The sequence below is a fragment of the Halichoerus grypus genome, chromosome 11 (genome assembly GCF_964656455.1).
Source record: "Halichoerus grypus chromosome 11, mHalGry1.hap1.1, whole genome shotgun sequence".
Taxonomy (NCBI): Eukaryota; Metazoa; Chordata; class Mammalia; order Carnivora; family Phocidae; genus Halichoerus; species Halichoerus grypus.
This window is the reverse complement of record NC_135722.1, coordinates 58,104,433-58,121,846: the sequence shown is the minus strand read 5'-3', so window position 1 is coordinate 58,121,846 and position 17,414 is coordinate 58,104,433. Positions and strand designations below refer to the sequence as shown.

The window sequence follows — 17,414 nt, the reverse complement described above, 5'->3', positions numbered from 1 at the left end:
AGAACCAACATATATTAAGTGACAGATTTTATATTAGGCCCTAGGGTACTTACAGTATCTCATTCATTCTCATTGAAATCCTTGAAGTTGCATGTTTACCACCTTATTTTGCCAATGAAAACTTAAATCCTATATAAGTTTCAGTGACTTTCCTGATGTCACATAGCTGGTAATTGTGAAGCCAGCTGGGATCTGTCTAGTATCCTCTTTAGTTGTATACCATGTGATCTGAACAACAAGCATTCTAGGATTGATTTACACAGCTTTATGGGAATAACCATCCCACCTTTTTAGGTGACCATTTTAATGAGTTAGGGGTGATTTCTAGGTTTAAATCTGGGTTTTCATGTTAAAACAATGAGTCTCAGTACTTTAAATGCAAGAGCAGTATTTAATGCTTTATCTTGACTGATGATAACTAAAATTCATCTCTATTTTTTTCCCTTAATTTACATTTCCAAGGCTCTTTCTCTCTGATTAAGTAGACTCTTTGCGCTAACTCTGAAATTCTGGCAGCCCTGAATTTTTATTACCTCTCATTTTCATGTTTCCTTTTAACTTACATCAAGTTTGGGCATATAGCTCCCTTTTATCTTATAACTGCTGCCTAGCAATGTTTCTTAGAGTAACTGTAGTTACCCTCACTATGAGACCATTATACTTGGATTTGTTGAGGTGGCACCTTCCCCACCATCCCACCCCCAGCATATTAGTTAGGTCACTTGATTTTAAGTTACAGAAACCAGTATGAAGTAGCTTTAAGCAAAAAAGTGGGATTTATTACAAGAGAAAAATGTTGTCTCCTAAAAAACAGGGTCAGGAATACAAATGAAGCTGAGAACCCTATCTAGACTCTCTCCATCTCTCATCTCTGTCCCTCTCTGTATGGCCACTTTATTCTTCTTCCTCTGAAGACTGGCTTTCTTTGGTCTCTGGTCCACAAGAAAAAAGCTCCCAAATGTCCATTTTCAGATCCCAAATGTACACATTACAGTTCACCCACCTGAAAAACAAAAAACAACAAACAAAAAAACACCTAATTTTCTTGATCCAACTTCCAAACTTCTTGGGAAAGAATTCTGAGGACCAAGATGGCAGCACTTGGTCCAAGCAACTGTGGCCAGGAAGGTAGTATCTTTATTCAAAGCAGCTGCCAGGGGTCTATTCTATGGAAGGAGGTGGGGGGCTTAAATAGAGATAATTGTAAACTGATCAGATTCTGAAATAATTCTGTTACTTTTGCCTCATTAGATTATCCATTTTCTCAGCCGTCTTTCTGACAATGAGGAAGGTAAAGCCAGAATCGGAGATTTAAAGATCATAGTGTTTGTTTGCAGCAACTAGGAAGGGGACTTGACATGGTGAAAATCATGAGGGCAGGGACCACACCTATCTGTTTATAGCTGTGTTCTTAATGTCCAACATGATGCCTGGCAGTCAGTGGAAATGGGATATCTACTAATTAAAGGATGCATAAAACTCAAGGGAAAATGTTGTTCATTATCCTCCTTTACTGGTACAAAATGAAAGTAAGAAATGAAGAAAAAAGACGAAGAAAAAGTATTTCCAAAGTTAACATAACAGAGGTAGTACTGGAGGATATTCTCTGCCTGACTGGCACATAGAAATTGTCTTGCTCCAAGTGAGCGCTGGATCAGCATTTTCACTCTCTAGGGTTTTAAAAGTGGCACTAGTGCCTGGAGGTCTTTTTAAGGCTTTTGAGGCAAATCCTATATATAATCCAAGAAGCTGTGTTTGTATATACGTGTTTATAATGGAAGAACCTTTCTCATATAGGAAAGCTTGAAAAAGATGAGCCATTCTATAAGCTATAAATAATTAAACACTATTCTCCATATAGAAGCCTTCATATTCTAAAAATTCATACCCATCTGATTGTTTTCTATAGCAATCTAGATTATTGAGAATGAAATATTTTCAAAATTATATCCTCTCAAGTGGATTTTGGTTTGCGTAATTTCATGATTTGTTTTATTTTTTATTATTTTTATGTTTATTTTTATTTTATTATGTTATGTTAATCACCATACATTTTATTATTTTTAAATTGTTCTATCTGTTTCTAAGGTATACACTACTCACCTGGACTTCATGTGCCTTGTTAAATAGATACAGATAGTAGTTTTGGGAGGGAGTGGGTATGGAAGAGGGATATAATAAAAATATCCTTTAGTTTGAAGTTTGGTGCGTGAGTTCTGTTAAGTTGCTATTTGTTCTCAGTCAAGTGCATTTGTTTAAAAATGGGAGATTGGGTTCAGTGATCTTTAAAATTTGCTTGTACTATATCATCTTATATATTTTCAATCAGAAAGTATTTATTAACGGAATAATTTCTGGGAAGCAAATCTTTAAAATAGTACTAAGTATGAGAAAGACATGGAGGGGAAGTGATCTTAAGGTGGCACTGTTTATAATAAGAGAAATATAGAAAAAAACTAAATATCCAATATAAAATAAAATGATCACATAAATTTGTGGTCTTTCCCATGGATAATATGGTGAAGTGATTTAGATCAAAGTGGGAAGGTGATGGTGCTACTCTGACTTGGGGCAAACCACACCTGAAATAGGAACTAACTGGAATATATTCTAAGAAGGCACATAGGCTAGTGAGGGAACCAGAAACAGTGTCACATGAGAAAAACTGGGGATGTTCCAGTGGAAGAGGAGGAAATTCAGGGATTTAAACTTCTCTAGAGTTGCTGTGAAGAAAAGAAAGTAGAATGGTTTGTAGGGTCACATGGGAGAGAATTAGGACCAGTGAATGGAAGGTTCCAGAAGATCAATCTCAATATGAGAGATCAAAGATTGTCAGTATGATTCTGCAGAGATGGGAATGTAGACAAATCTGAAGGGCTATACCAGGAAGATCAAAGACCCTTAAAGTCCCTTCCAGCCCTGAGGTTTGGTGGTCTCAAGAATTTTGGGAAAAGTAGATTAAGGCAGAAAGTCCAATGAGAAGAGTATCGCATGACTTTGTTTTCATAGGGTAATTCTCAATGTCCTTTTAAACCTCATTACTTTCTTATTCTAGACCCACTAAAGCCACCAACACAATTCAGAAGCTATCTGCTTCCCCTGATGTTCCTATCTGGGCTACCACATTTTCCTTTCACCCTTGTATTGAACTGACAATCTCCCTTTACGGAGAAATTCATGGGAAAGATTATATCACCTCCACAATGAACTCACCTAAGTAGACAGATCTAGGACATATAGGTAAAAGTGTTTATCATTTTTAACTTATAGAAGCGGTGTATACTCATTAAAGAAAGATGTAAAAAAAATCTAGAAAAGTAATAAGTAGGAAAAAAAGTCTATAATTCAAATATACAAGTGACCAAAGAAAGTTAACACTGTGGATTTTCCTTCTTGTCATGTTCCATGCCTTCGTAGCGTATAGATTTAATTTAACACAAGAGAGAGCTTTTCTGTGTTTGATCTTCCAGCAAATAATTAAATGAGCTTTTTCAAGAGTTAAAAATTCTTCAGTGAAAGACTGAATAACCACCTGTCAGGAATGTCATATAGGGAAATGCCATCCTTAGACAGGAAGATGATCTAAATCAGGAGTTGACAAACTTTTAATACAAATGTCCAGATAGTAAGTATTTTAGGCTTTGCCGGTCATACAGTCTCTGTTCCAGCCACTCAACTCTGCTGTTGTAGCACCAAAGTAGCCGTAGACACTATGTAAACAAAATGGGCATGGCTGTGTGCCAATAAAACTTTATCAAAACAGGCTGTGTGCCAATAAAATTTTATCAAAACAAGGCTGATTTTAGCCCATGGGCTGTAGTTTGCTAGCCTCTTAAACTAAACCAAATGGCTTAACTAAACCAAATAACTTATTGGCCTTTTATAGCTTCAAAGCTCTTATCATAACAAAAAGAGCTGAAAGCCTCATTCAAAACCAGTAAGAGTTTTGGCAGACTCCTGTAGTCACATGAGTTAAGAGACTAGTTCAAGAAAGTCCACCTAGACAGGTCTCATCAGGCAAACACTCATTTTTGATAATTAGGCACCAGGAACCCAAGTGAGAAGGCTGAACAATAAATGGTCTTGAGAACAGAATAGATTTAGAAAATCAAGACAAGTCACTTGCACCTTCTGAAGACAGAATCTAGGCAAGAAGAATGGAAAGCAAATATTTACAATGAATTTAGCTCAGTGCCTGGTATATAAATGCTTGATTGAGTGAATTAGTCTATTGTATTCTAATATGACTTGTTCTATCATATTCTAATTCATTCAGTCTATAGAGCCGTTCATCAGACACTTACTGAGCACTTATTATATGCCAGCAAGTCTACTAGATACTGACAGTATAGCAATGAATAAGATCTATCACAATACAAAACTCTAAAGACCAGATTCTTTGGTAAAATTTGGTAAAATTTCACAACCCAAACTGTTAATGCTCAGGTAGAATTAGAAATAAAGTGCTGTTGGGACACCTGGGTGGCTCAGTCAGTTAAGCGTCTGACTTCGGCTCAGGTCATGGTCCCGGGGTCCTGGGATGGAGCCCTGCATCGGGCTCCCTGCTCAGCGGGAAGCCTGCTTCTCCCTCTGCCTGCTGCTCCCCCTGCTTGTGCTCTCTCTCTCTCTCTCTCTCACAAATAAATTAAAAAAAAAAATCTTAAGAGAAAAGAAAGAAAGAAAAGAAAAAGAAAGTGCTGTTAGTATATGGTGCACATACGCCTGAGATAGGCGTGGTAGTCAGAAGGGGCTTTTCAGAGAAGATGATAACTGAATGAGCCCTGAGCATGAATGGGGTCAGCTGGTAAGAGATCTTATGGGAATTGGGAAGGCATGTCTTTCCAGCCAGAGGGGTCCCCATACTAAAAGGCTTATGGGTGAGGGTGAGTGAGTGACTTTCTAAGGATGCAAATGAGTTAGGAAGGCCAGGAAGGAGACAGCAAGCTAGGAAGGCACAGAGCCTGGAATCTGCTCCTGAAGAACCCTATAAATCCTGGTAAGGAGTTTTGCCGTGACCCTTAAAGTGGGAAGCTATTTTAAGCAGAGAAGTAGCTTGACAAGATGTATATTTTAGAAAGACCAGCAAAAATGCATCTAATGGTACGTTAGAGGGTTTTCATTAAAACTTTGCCAGTTACTTCTGACCGAGGGCTAGAACTGGCCTCAATATACGGGCCAGGAGAGGTAGTGATACCAGAGACGTAGGGGGTTGTAGCTGAAGAAGTAGAAGCAAGGTAGTTCTACTATGCGTTCTCCCTTTCCTTCCCTCCACACACCCGAGCCTGCCTCATAATACACTTCTCTCAAATTATGGTCAACTCTGCCTCCTGCTCACAAACGTCTCCTCTTCCACAAGAGTGACAACACTCTTTTCCTCTTTGTCTTTACAGGTCTGTCATTGAGAGAGCTTGGATTTTCCACAGGTCCTTCTCCCCAAATAACTGGTTTTGTTGGTGAGTTATATGGTTCTTTATCTTCTGTTTATCGCCTTTGGTCATGAGCCAAATTATGGTAAAGCTTGCCTTGAATAGTACTTTTTATTCTTGGGCCTTTTTGTATTCGTGATTCTCAGACCTCCTGCCAAAGCCTTCAAGGTTCTGCTCATGTTTGTAGCTCGGTACACCACTCAGTATATAGGTATTCTATACCCCTTAGAGGTAAACTCCCTTTAGGCCAGCATTGAATTGCCAATCAGTTATGTATAATGCAAATGTTTATGTGCATATATAAAATTTAAATCCTCTAGAGATTTTTTACGTTCAAAGGAATCCTGTTACAAAGTGACAAATATATTTGAAAAATTAAAAAGCACTCCTTTTTTGTCTTCTTCAAAATGTGATCATTTATTCACATTGGAAGTGCGCCTGATGTTCAATAATGAAACTTTGCTTCCACGCCTGCTTTTGTTTGAAATGTCGTTGAAATGTTGATGATGAGATAGTTTGCCCCCGATTAGAAAAAAATCAGAGGGTAGACGTTAAAATGAGATATTTCAAGACTTCTTGAAAAGATTTCAGACTTTTCCATGAGTTGCATTCCCTTGGAAGAATGGAATATATTTCCAGACATGATATCTATTCTGGTCTCTTTTTAGAGCATGTTTTATAGTTTTTGAATGATTGACTGGGATGTTATTCTGGCCTTTTTGTTCTGTTTTATTGTTGTTGTTGTTGTTTTTTGAGGGAGGTTGATTTGGAGTTTTGTTTATTGGGAGGCACAGTACCTAGAGGTGGGTGATAAGAAGCTTGTCTTTTATTTCTATAAAGAAAAGAGTTCATTCTGGAGACTAAGTTGTTCCTTGCTTTTAGCGCAAAATATTTCTTGATGTGTAAATGCAGATTGAGAATAATAAATGTACTCAGAAGGCAGTTAACATAACACATTTTTTATACTCACACATTTGCCTGTATGACTAATAATAATTTGGAGAAAACAGAAATAGGTTCAAAAAATATAATTCACTTTCTAATAATTGGTTTCTTTTTGTAGTTCTCTTCCCTCCATTAGCACCTTTGTCAATGTTTCAGTACCTCTTTATGCACTCCTGGAGCAATCATTTTTGCATTTTTCTGGGGCAGCCATAATTTTTTATCCTTTCTCTCATTGATATATTTGGAGTCTTAGACCTTATACTTTGATTTGGAGTTCAGAAAATAAAGTCAATACATGCCTTCCACCCCCCTGTTTCCATCTTCCTCCCTCTCCTCCCACATTCCTATCACCACACCTCTCAAAAGCCTTACTATTTTTACTTTTGGTTCTAGGCCAATTCCATTTCATTTTTCCCTTCAAGTACAGTGTAATCACTTCTGGATTGTTGGCACATTGTTGAAAACATTGGTATACTCAAATCTTTTCATTTTTTTTACATCATAAAAAGCAAAATCGAAATTTCAATTACATTTGAAAAACATATTACCCCGTCTTAAAATCCTAAAATGCCATCTGAAATAAGTTGCAAGGAACATTTCTGGTGTGTCCCTCAGCACACCTGTAGGAATTATTTATATCTCTACAATAGTGTTTAATTTAGTTTGATTGCTAACATTAATATAGGACAGAGTATCACATGTTTCAGTACAATTATTTATATAACAGGAAATAGTATGTTAACTTCATTTGAAATCAGTTTTTACTTTTATGGTAAGTTGGATAAAATAACTTGTCCATAATCTCAACAAAAATATTTCTGTAAATATTCTATAAAACAATAGAAGAATAGTAGTGTTAGTACCACAAGAATGATTACCCCTTTAGATGATGTGTTTTGGCCATTTCCCTCAGGTTTTTGAGTGGTCTGGTGGATTCTAAATCTTCCATGTGAGACTCTTAAAATCGAAAGAAATAATCTAAGAAGCACAGTCTGTGAATGCTTTGTTTTACTTTGAGGCTAAGGTTTACTCAGGATTAAAGACAAATAAATCCATTCTCATCGGCATTTACCTTTAATGTTAAATATTCCAATAGCCACTCAGTAATTCACATTGGGCTAATGTTTTAAATTGCTGTATCGATGTGATATGAATGCTGTCAAAATTAAATTATTGTATATTATTCTGCAGGGCGTTGCTATCAGATATTATATTTTTCTTCAACCACCGGTATCTCTCCTTAAGATGTATACCAATATCAGGAATACAAATCTTTCATCTCCAAGCTACACCTGGTTCTTGGTCAGATTTCTCTTGGTTCTGGAAATGATATGGTCCTAATTACTACTTGTCTTGAATGAGTCCCACCGGGGTGGGCACCCGAGTTAACCAGTTGATGGTGGAGCCTCCACTAGCCAGGATTAAGGCAGTTGTGGAACTTGCAAGCATATTTCCTTAACTTTAAGACAATAGCAGTTATGAAATGGACCTCTGACTCAATGACAGTGTTTGGGGGCTCTTACGGGTGTGGTTACTGGCATACTACCTCTGTAGTGCACATTTATTTATGTGCAAACTCACTTTAAAAAAACCTAATCAACAGCATTAATTTATCTACTCATATACACACTGCTTATTTTAAGTGTCACTATCAAAATTTGAGTCTGTATCATCTTAATCCTTGGGATTCTTTGGAACCTTTTGGCCGTCAGCAGTTACACGTTGCATTGTGGGGTGAGCTGAGTTTCCATCCTTTTTAACACCTTTGCAAATGACGGCATGATTTCAGGGAAAATGGAAGGAGGCCGCAGTTGGATCTACATTAGCTATGTGGTTAAAGACATAATTTTCTTTTTGCTTACTTGATCTAATTATCTCTCGAGACTTCATTTTAAAAGTCAGCCTTAGCTTCTGCTAGATAGACCACAGACACCTAAGTGGCAGATCTTCTTGAAGCATGATTTGTCAGCATCCACCTCTATTAGATGCAAAAATCCTCTGAATTGCTAGGAGATATTTGGTGGTATCCACAGACTTTAACTGCACTGCCTGGGATGTGCAGATCATTGCCCGCCTGTCGTAACTTTTTGCTATCCCGTGACACCGTAGTACAACCTCTCTGGGGACATTTTGAGCAATTAGTATATATCTAAATTCAGTGTAAAATTCCAAATGTAGTGCTACCAATGCAAATATCTCATCCAAGACATCCATTTGAACAGATCTACCTTCTACACACTGCCAAGTTCATACATATACAGGCAATAATAACTGTGTCACAAATTATTCCTTTTCCTAGGAGTTGGAGAGTTCTTTCCAGCATCCCTTGTAATACACGTTCAGATTTCGGTGAGTGTTCCTCCTAGAATTAAGGAAATAGAGCAATTAACATTTCAAAGTACAAGCATCTCCCGTATAAACAAAAAAAGCCCGAAGCAAAAAGACCGAAGCTATGAACAAACCACTCCAGCACCTATAAAGATTAATACCTACACTGTTTCCTCTTTTGTGCTCATCTTCCTGCTTCCTCTTTCTCTGGAAGAAAACAAACTTGTTGCTACTGTTTGTGTGATAATTTTCCTTACAAACTGTTAAGACAACAGTTTGGGGTTGGAGTATTTATTTTCTGTGAGTCTGTACCTAGGGTGGCCACATATCCAGCCCAGAATAATCCATGTATGCCTGTTGTCCCCATGTAATTGTTAAGAGGACTCTGTTTAGCTCTCAGAAGACCCAGGTTTGAGGGACAAATTCTACAAATGGATAAGGAGCCCCAATCAAATCATAAAATGCTTCCAGCTGAACAGGTGCCTCTACTGTCCTTCTGTCCATCAACCCAGGCGGCTGAGAACTATGGAAGCGTCATTTTCCCCACGACGGAAAGAGAAAAGGAGACTGGGTGTTAAGTTCCCCAGGGAAACTACAGAAAGGGTTTTGGAGGCGTCAGTTGGGAAGGTGATAAGGATTCTTGCAGGCGGTCTGGGGGGCAAGAAATAAGGTGATGGTGGCAGGACAGAGGCAGACCTGGCCCCGAGACAGCGAGAAGCCAGGCGGAGCCCCTGGTCGTGCGCCGCTCCTGGGGGGCCCACGCCGAGTTCTTACAGACTCAGAAAATCTGTGTTGTATTAATATTGCAGTGGCTCTGGCGCCCCTAGTTCCTTTGTCCTTTGCCTTTGGGGTTTCCTCTAGTGCTTGGCAATGTTATTTTGAGAGATGTCAGTGACACAAATAGGCAAAGGCTTTTCTCAAGCCTGAGGCTATGTTTTTAAAGGCAGAACATCCTATTCTTGGGAATTTGGATCGTCCCCAGGAGCATCGGGGATCCCAACCCCCAGGGGAGGCAGAACTCACCAGGACACAGTCCTGGCCATCTACATACCTGAAAACTGAGCCAAGTTCTGTGCATTCTTTAATGAGTGGAATATTCCCTCACCCTCATTCCTTCTCTGCTGGTCTTCCTCTTTCCCTGCCTTCCCTTCCACAATTTTTTCTCTATTTCTTCTTCTAGTCCCTTCTTCCTTCAAGCCCTCCCTCTCCACTAATTGCAATGCATCTTAGGTAGAATTTGATGGACCCCTCTTAGTTTTAAAGATAAGCAAATTGAATATTTCAAACTGTCTCTAAATGGAATCAAAGAAAAATTATCTTGATTTTGAACTAAAATATTTTTTAAGATTTCATTTATTTATTTGAGAGAGAGAGAGAGCACAAGCAAGGGGAGCAGCAGAGGGAGAGGGAGAAGCAGACTCCCCGCTGAGCAGGGAGCCTGATGCCGAGCCCGATCCCAGGACCCCAGGATCATGACCTGAGCCGAAGGCGGACGCTTAACAGACTGAGCCCCCCAGGGGCCCCTGAACTAAAATATATTTGATTTTAAATTCATTTGTTACTAATTCTCTAGGTAAAAATTACTTTTGTTTCAGTGTGCAGGGTTTTACTAGTCTGTTTTTTCCTCTCTCCGTCTCATGATTTGGCTACAGTCTATAAGCATGAGGCTTGCAAACCAAGCTCCTTACAGACGAGGCGGCCAGGGAAGCATGCTGGCTGCTAGGCATGGGCTGTATACTGTGGTAAGGCGTGCGCTCAGATAACAGCAGGGTGTTCTAGACATCATGCAACCATCTCTTTGACAAATATTTACAGGGTGTCTACTGGGCACCAGCTGCTGCTGAACCCGGGGGTTCAGTGATGAAAAAAGATGATTAGGTGAAACTCAAGATGGAACTCCAAGATCAATAAACAGCACAGGTGTAGAAGATGGACACATCTGGCCTCCAAGTGTGACTTAGCCATTCACTTGTGCAGCATTGCAGCGTGAATTCACTGCTCTGAGCCTCAGCCTCCCGAGCGGACATGCACAGGACTGCTCAGAGGGAGTTAAACAATTCATTTGAATCCATTTTGTGTATGGTGGGAGGTAGGGATGGAGGGCCACCATGGGTTTCTTGTTTTTCTGTAGGGACCTAGCTATTCCTGAACCTTTGTTTACAACGTTTCCTTTCTGGAGTCTATGGGCCCAGCCTCCAGTAAAAATCTTCAGTGTGGAGTCTCTAATGGGCTTCCCTGGGCAAACACATTGCACACATTTGCTGCATTTTCGTTGCTGGGGGAGGAGTGTGCTGTGCTTCCTCCCTCATGGGAGGGATGAGAAAATGGGCGTGTGGATTCCTCCAGCGTCCACCTGGGTCTTTCCCCTTTATAATCCAGCCGTGTTTCCTTTACTACATTACTATAATACGTCTTAGCCATGGGGACAACTAAAAACATCATTTCTGGTTATTAACCAAAAAATGTTTTTAGCAAGTGTTGGTGAGAATGTGGAGAAATTGGAACCCTTGTACACTGCCGGGGAGAATGCAAAAGAGTACAACTGCTGTGCAAAATGGGATGACTGCACCTCAAGCATGAGAAACAGAATTGCAGGGCACCTGGGGGGCACAGTTGTTACATGTCTGCCTTCGGCTCAGGTCATGGTCCCAGCGTCCTGGGATCGAGCCCCGCATCGGGCTCCCTGCTCTGCGGGAAGCCTGCTTCTCCCTCTTCCACTCCCTCTGCTTGTGTTTCCTCTCTCACTGTGTCTCTCTCTGTCAAATAAATAAAATCTTTTAAAAAAAGAAAAAGAAAAAGAAAAACAGAATATAATTCAGCATTTGCACTCCTCAGTATATGCTCCAAAGAGTTGAAAACAGGATCTCAAAGGTAGGTTTGTACACCCATGTCCATAGCAGCATTGTTCACAATAGCTAAAATATGGAAGCAATTCAGGTATCCATCAATAGGTGGCCATAAGCCAAATGTGGGGTGTGTATGTGTGTAATAAAATATGAAATATTATTCAGCCTTAAAAAGGAAGGGAATACTGGCACATGCTACAACATAGGTGAACCTTGAGGACATGATAGTGAAATAAGCCAGTCACACACACACACACACACACACACACACACACACACAAACACACACACTGTGATTCCACCTACATTAGGTACTTAGAGGAATCAAATTCATGGAGATAGAAGGTAGGAGGGTGCTTGCCAGGGGCTGTGGAGAAGAGAGAAGGCAAAGTTATTGTTTAAAGGGTATTGAGTTTCAGTTTTGCAAGATGGGACAAGTTCTGCAGATGGATGGTGGTGACAGTTGCGCAACAGTATAAATTTACTTAGTACCCCTGAAATGTCACTTAAAAATGACATCTAATAAATGTCATTTTACCACAATAAAAAAAATTCCTTTCCCTGTTGGATGGATTTGACGTCTTTGTTAGAAAGTAAAATGACTGTGTAAATGGAAGTATTTCCATCTCTCTGTTCTGTTCCGTCAATCTACTTATTGATCTTTATGTCAAGACCACATTATCTTGAATACTGTAGGTTTATAGTAAGTCTTGAAATCAGGTAATGTTAGCCCTCCAACTTTGTTCTTTCAAGATTGCCATGGATATCCTTGCATCTCCAAAAAAATTTTGAATCAGATTGTGAATTTCTACCAAAAAAAAAAAATATTCCTGGGATTTTGATTGGGATTATGTTGCATCTATAGACCAAGATGAGTTGATTTCTTAAGAAACTGAGAGCATTTATTTAGATCTACTTTAATTTCTCTCAGTAATGTTTTATAGTTTTCAGTGTAGAAGTTTTTGCACATATTTTGCTAAATTTATTTCAAAATATCTTGTTTTATAAACACTATTATAAGTGAAATATTTTACATATTAGCTGCTAGAATATAAAATTACAAGTGATTTATGCATATTGACATTATGCCTACTATCTCACTAAATACATTTATTAGATCTAATTTTTATATTTAAGTGGGTTTTGTTCTGGATTTTCTAGGTAAATGATAATATTATCTGCAAATAGAAACAGTTCTGCTGTATTCTATTTTTTTTTTTTTTTTTGCACTTGCTTTTTGCCAGTATTTCTCTATTAAGGAGGATGTTTGCTGTATGATTTCTGTAGGAGTTATGGAAATTACCATCATTCCTAGTTTTTTGAGAGGGTTTTTTTTTTATCATGAATGGGTTTTAAAATTTATGAACTTTTTTCTGCATCTATTAAAGTGATCATACGGTTTTTTCATATGTTGTGTTAAAATGGCAAATAACACTAATTGATTTTTAAATTTTAAAACACCTTTGCATGGTGGGGAATAAAAGAAAACAGTACTTGATCATGATGTTTTATCCATTTTTATACTGCTAATTCAATTTGCTAATCCCTTGTTAAGTAGTTTTGCATTTGTGCTCCTAAAAGAACTAGTCTAATTTTTTAATGTTTTGTTAAGTTTTGGTATCATGGTTGTTCTGGCTTCATAAAACAAGTTGGAAAGTTTTTCCTTCTGTATTTTCTGAAATAATTCATGTAAAATTGGTTTAATTTCTCCTTTAATGTCTGATAGGATATTATTTCTTTCATTTGATATCTGAAAGGATTCACCAGTAAAGCTTTTTAGGCCTACAGTTTTTTTCTTTCTTTGTTTTTTGAGGAGAATTTGATAATGAGTTAAATTTATTATTAGACATAATGTTATTCAGATTTTTTTTCCTTGAGTAAGTTTCGCTAAGTTGTATTTTTCAAGGAATTTATTTAATTCTTAAGTTGTTGAACTTGTGGCACAATGTTATCCATAATATTCTTTCTATATCCTTTCTATGTCAGTAGGATCTGTAGTGATTATCCCTCCTTTATGCCTGGTATTGGTAATTTGTGCTCTCTTTTCCTTGATCAGTCTAGCTAGAGTTTTACTAAGTTTCCTAGGCTTTTTAAAAAAATTGACTTCATTAATTTTCTTTATTGCTTACCAGTTTTCTATTTTCTTCATTTCTATACTTATTTTTACTTTTTTCTACTTACTTTGCATTTACTTTGCTATTCTTTTTATGACATCTTAAGCTGAAACCAGAGGTCACAGATTCTTCTTTAAGCTTTCTTCATTTTTAATGCACACATTTAAATCAACAGTTCCCTCTAAATACTGATTTAGTTCCATCCCAAAATTTGTGATATATTGTATTTTTACTAGCATTCAGGTCAAAATAGTTTCTAATTTCCCTCATGATTTCTTCTTTGATCCATGTATTGTTTAGAAGTCTACTGATTAATTATCAGGTGTTTGAGATATTTCTAGATATTATTTTGTTATTGACTTCAAGTTAATTCCATTGAGGTCAGAGAATATGCTCTATGAGTTATCAATCCTTTTCAATTATTATTTTTTTTGTAATCTGTGGTCCAACACATGGTCTGTCTAGATGAACACATGCACTTGAAAAGAATGAGTATTTTTTAGTTGTAGAGGTTAGTGTTCTATAAATATAATTAGGTCAAGGTGGTTGATAATGTTGTTCAGAACATTTATGTCTTTACTTTCTTTTTTTTTCCTAGTTGCTAAAGAAAGGGTGATAAAGTCTCCAGACTAGAATTACCTATTTCTCCTTTTTATTATGTCAATTTTAAATATCTTCTTTATGAGTGTCCTTTTATCATTATAAAGGGTCTTTTTCCCTGATAAAGTGCCTTGTCTTGAAGTCTGTACCAGTCAGGGTCCAGAAATCTCACAGAATTCGAGCAGGGCAAGCTTTATAGAAAGGATTATTAATTAGTAACAGGGAATTAGTCACTAAGGGGCAAAGAGGCCTCTAAAGAACACAAGAATATCATGTATAGGGAGCAGACACCGCCTCTGGGACTGAGGGATAGTACCCAAGGAAGAAACATATTTTGAAGAGCATAGGATTCAGACTTTGTTAGAAAGTGTGTGACTTTGGCGCGCTGGATGACAGAGAAGTTCACTCAAGCGCCACAGACCAGAGCTAGCACGCCGTAAAGAGCACACTTGGGCACTGATGACATTTACTAGGAAATTACCTACCGAGGTATCGCTGAGGCTCAATGGAAAACCACCTACTGAGGCGCCAAATGCACTCTCTGGGAAGACACCTGCTAGGCTGCTTCTGAAACTCCACACCAGAATGCTAGCTGGGGTGCTGGTGTAAGCTTGCCAAGAAGCCACCCACAACGGTGCTACTGACACTCAGTGAGGAGTGAGCACCACTCCGTGTCCCGCACACAACCTGTTGGCCACCACATGTCCCAGGAGAAAGGAAGGAGAAAAGCGCACCAACCGGGAAAAGCAGCCCATTCTTCCTGCAATGACCCTGCAGCGCCCTCTACTGACAAAATTTACCAGAGGCAGCAAAGGTAAAATACTTACAGGGTCCACCTCCAGTACCACAAAGCAGGCCAAGGAGGATGGATTTGGAGCGGATAAGCAATAAATTGATAACTGGCGATAGGTGCAGTTTGTTTAATATTACATCAACCAGTCCAGCCTTTCTCTTTACTGTTTGCATGATTTATCTTTTTCTGTCCATTCACTCTCAGCCAGTCTGTGTCTTTATATTTAAAATGCATTTCTTTTAGAGAGCATGTATAGTTGGTTCTCGTCTTTTTTAATCCATTCCCAATTTCTGTTTTTTAATTGCAGTGTTTACTCAGTTCACATTTATTATAATTATTGTTATAGTTAAAGGGTTTTAAGTCTACTAGTTTACTATTTGTTTTCTGTTTGTCCCCTCTGTTTTTCTTCTTTCTTTTTTTTTAAATATTTATTTATTCATTTGAGAAAATGAGAGAGAGAGAGAACCACGAGGGGGGCAGGGGCAGAGGGAGAGGGAGAAGCAGACTCTCCACTGAGCGGGGAGCCCAACGTGCAGCTGGATCCCAGGACCCTAAGATCATGACTTGAGCCAAAGGCAGCTGCTTAACCAACTGAGCCACCCAGGTGCCTCTTTCTTTCTTTCTTTTCTTTTCTTTCCTTCCTTCCTCCCTTTCTCTGTCCCTCTGTGCCTCCCTCCCTCCTTTCTTTCTTTCTTCCTTTCTTTTCTTTCTTTCTTTCTTTCTTTCTTTCTTTCTTTCTTTCTTTCTTTCTCTCTCTCTCTCTCTCTCTCTCTTTCTTCCTTCCTTCTTTCCTTCCTTCCTTCCTTTCTTTCTTTCCTACCTGCTTTGGGATTTTTTTAAACATTTTTTAGAATTCAATTTTATCTTATATCTTGGCTTTTTAATTATATCTCTGCATTTTTTCAAGTGACCACTTCAGTGATTACAATATACATTGTTAACTTTTTTCTTCACTTAGAGTTAATTTTGCAGCACTTGTCATAGTCTGTAGACGCCTTGCAACCCCAGGGTCTATCACTCCCCACCCACTTTTGTGTTTATAGTTATTACCATATTATTACAACTACATACATTATAAGTGCCCTAAGACAGAGTTATAATTTTTGCTTTAAAGGGTCCTATATATTTTAAATAATTTAAGAGAAAAATACAGTCTATTATATATATCCAGATATTTACAGTCTCCAGTACTTTTTATTCTCTCCCCAAAACTCAAGTTTCCAACTGGTATAATTTCCCTTTAGCCTGAAGCAACTCCTTTACTGTTTCATATAGTACAGATCTTTTGAGAATACATTCTTTTAGTTTTTTTTTTTCTCAATATCATTACTTAAGCTTTATTTTTGATAGAAAATATCAATGGATATTATTCTGGGTTGTTTTTCTTTTAGCCCTTCAAAGATATTTGCACCACTTTCTGGACTCCATAGTTACTGATGAGTAGTCAATAAAGTTCTGAATTGTTATTGCCCTTTATGTAATGTGTCATTTTCCTCTGGCTGCTTTAAAGATTACTCTTCATCTTTGGTTTTCAGCAGTTTGACTATGATTTCCCTAGATATGGTTTTCTTTATATCTATCCTGCTTGGAGTCCTCTGCATTCTTGGATCTGTAAATTTATGTCTTTCCCAAAGTTTGGAAATTTTCAGCTACATTAGCCAGGGTTCTTCAGAGACATATGAAGAGATTTATTCTAGGAATTGGCTCACATGGTTATGGAGGCTAAGAATCCTACATAATGCCATCTGTCTGTAAGCTGGAGAACCAGAAAAGCTGGTGGTATAATTCAGTGTGAGTCCAAAGTCCTAGAAATCAGGGGCTGGCAGTGTAAATCCTGATGCACGGCTGAAGGCCTGAGAGCCAAGAGTGCTGATATGTGGGGGCAGGAGAAGATGGATGTCCCAGCTCAAGCAGAGAGAGCAACTTTACCCTTCCTCCACCTTTTTGTTCTGTTCAAATCCTGGAAAGATTGGGTTGGTGAAGGTGACCTTTTTCTTTTTCTCAACCAATTCAAATGCTAATCTCCTCTGGGAAGACTCTCACAGACATACCCAGAAATGATATTTTCCTAGTTATCTGGGCATCCTTTAGCTCAGTCAAGTTGACATATAAAACTATGCCATCACATCAGCCATTGTATCTGTAAATAATTTTTCTGCCCCATTCTTTCTTTTCCCTCCTTCTGGATATCCAGAGGAAACCTTTTATTATTCCCCCATAGCTCCTTTGAGTCTCCTTTCATTTTTTTTCAATACATTTTTTCCTCTCTGCTCTCATTTTGGTTAATATCTAAACTCTCCTCTGTCTTCTCCCTTCTGCTATTAAGCCCATTCAGTGAATTTTTATTTCACATATTGAATTT

The 17,414-nt window shown here is 38.2% G+C and overlaps 1 protein-coding gene across 2 annotated transcripts in view; it reads left to right on the top strand.

The window, feature by feature from the left end:
- TENM4 (teneurin transmembrane protein 4) overlaps nucleotides 1-17,414 on the top strand; it is a 2,958,785-nt gene that overhangs the window by 1,959,360 nt on the left and 982,011 nt on the right. For both annotated transcript variants that reach the window (XM_078058602.1, XM_078058603.1), the window contains one exon: nucleotides 5,391-5,453. The gene's annotated coding sequence lies outside the window, so the exon portion shown is untranslated. The remainder of the gene's footprint in view (nucleotides 1-5,390; nucleotides 5,454-17,414) is intronic.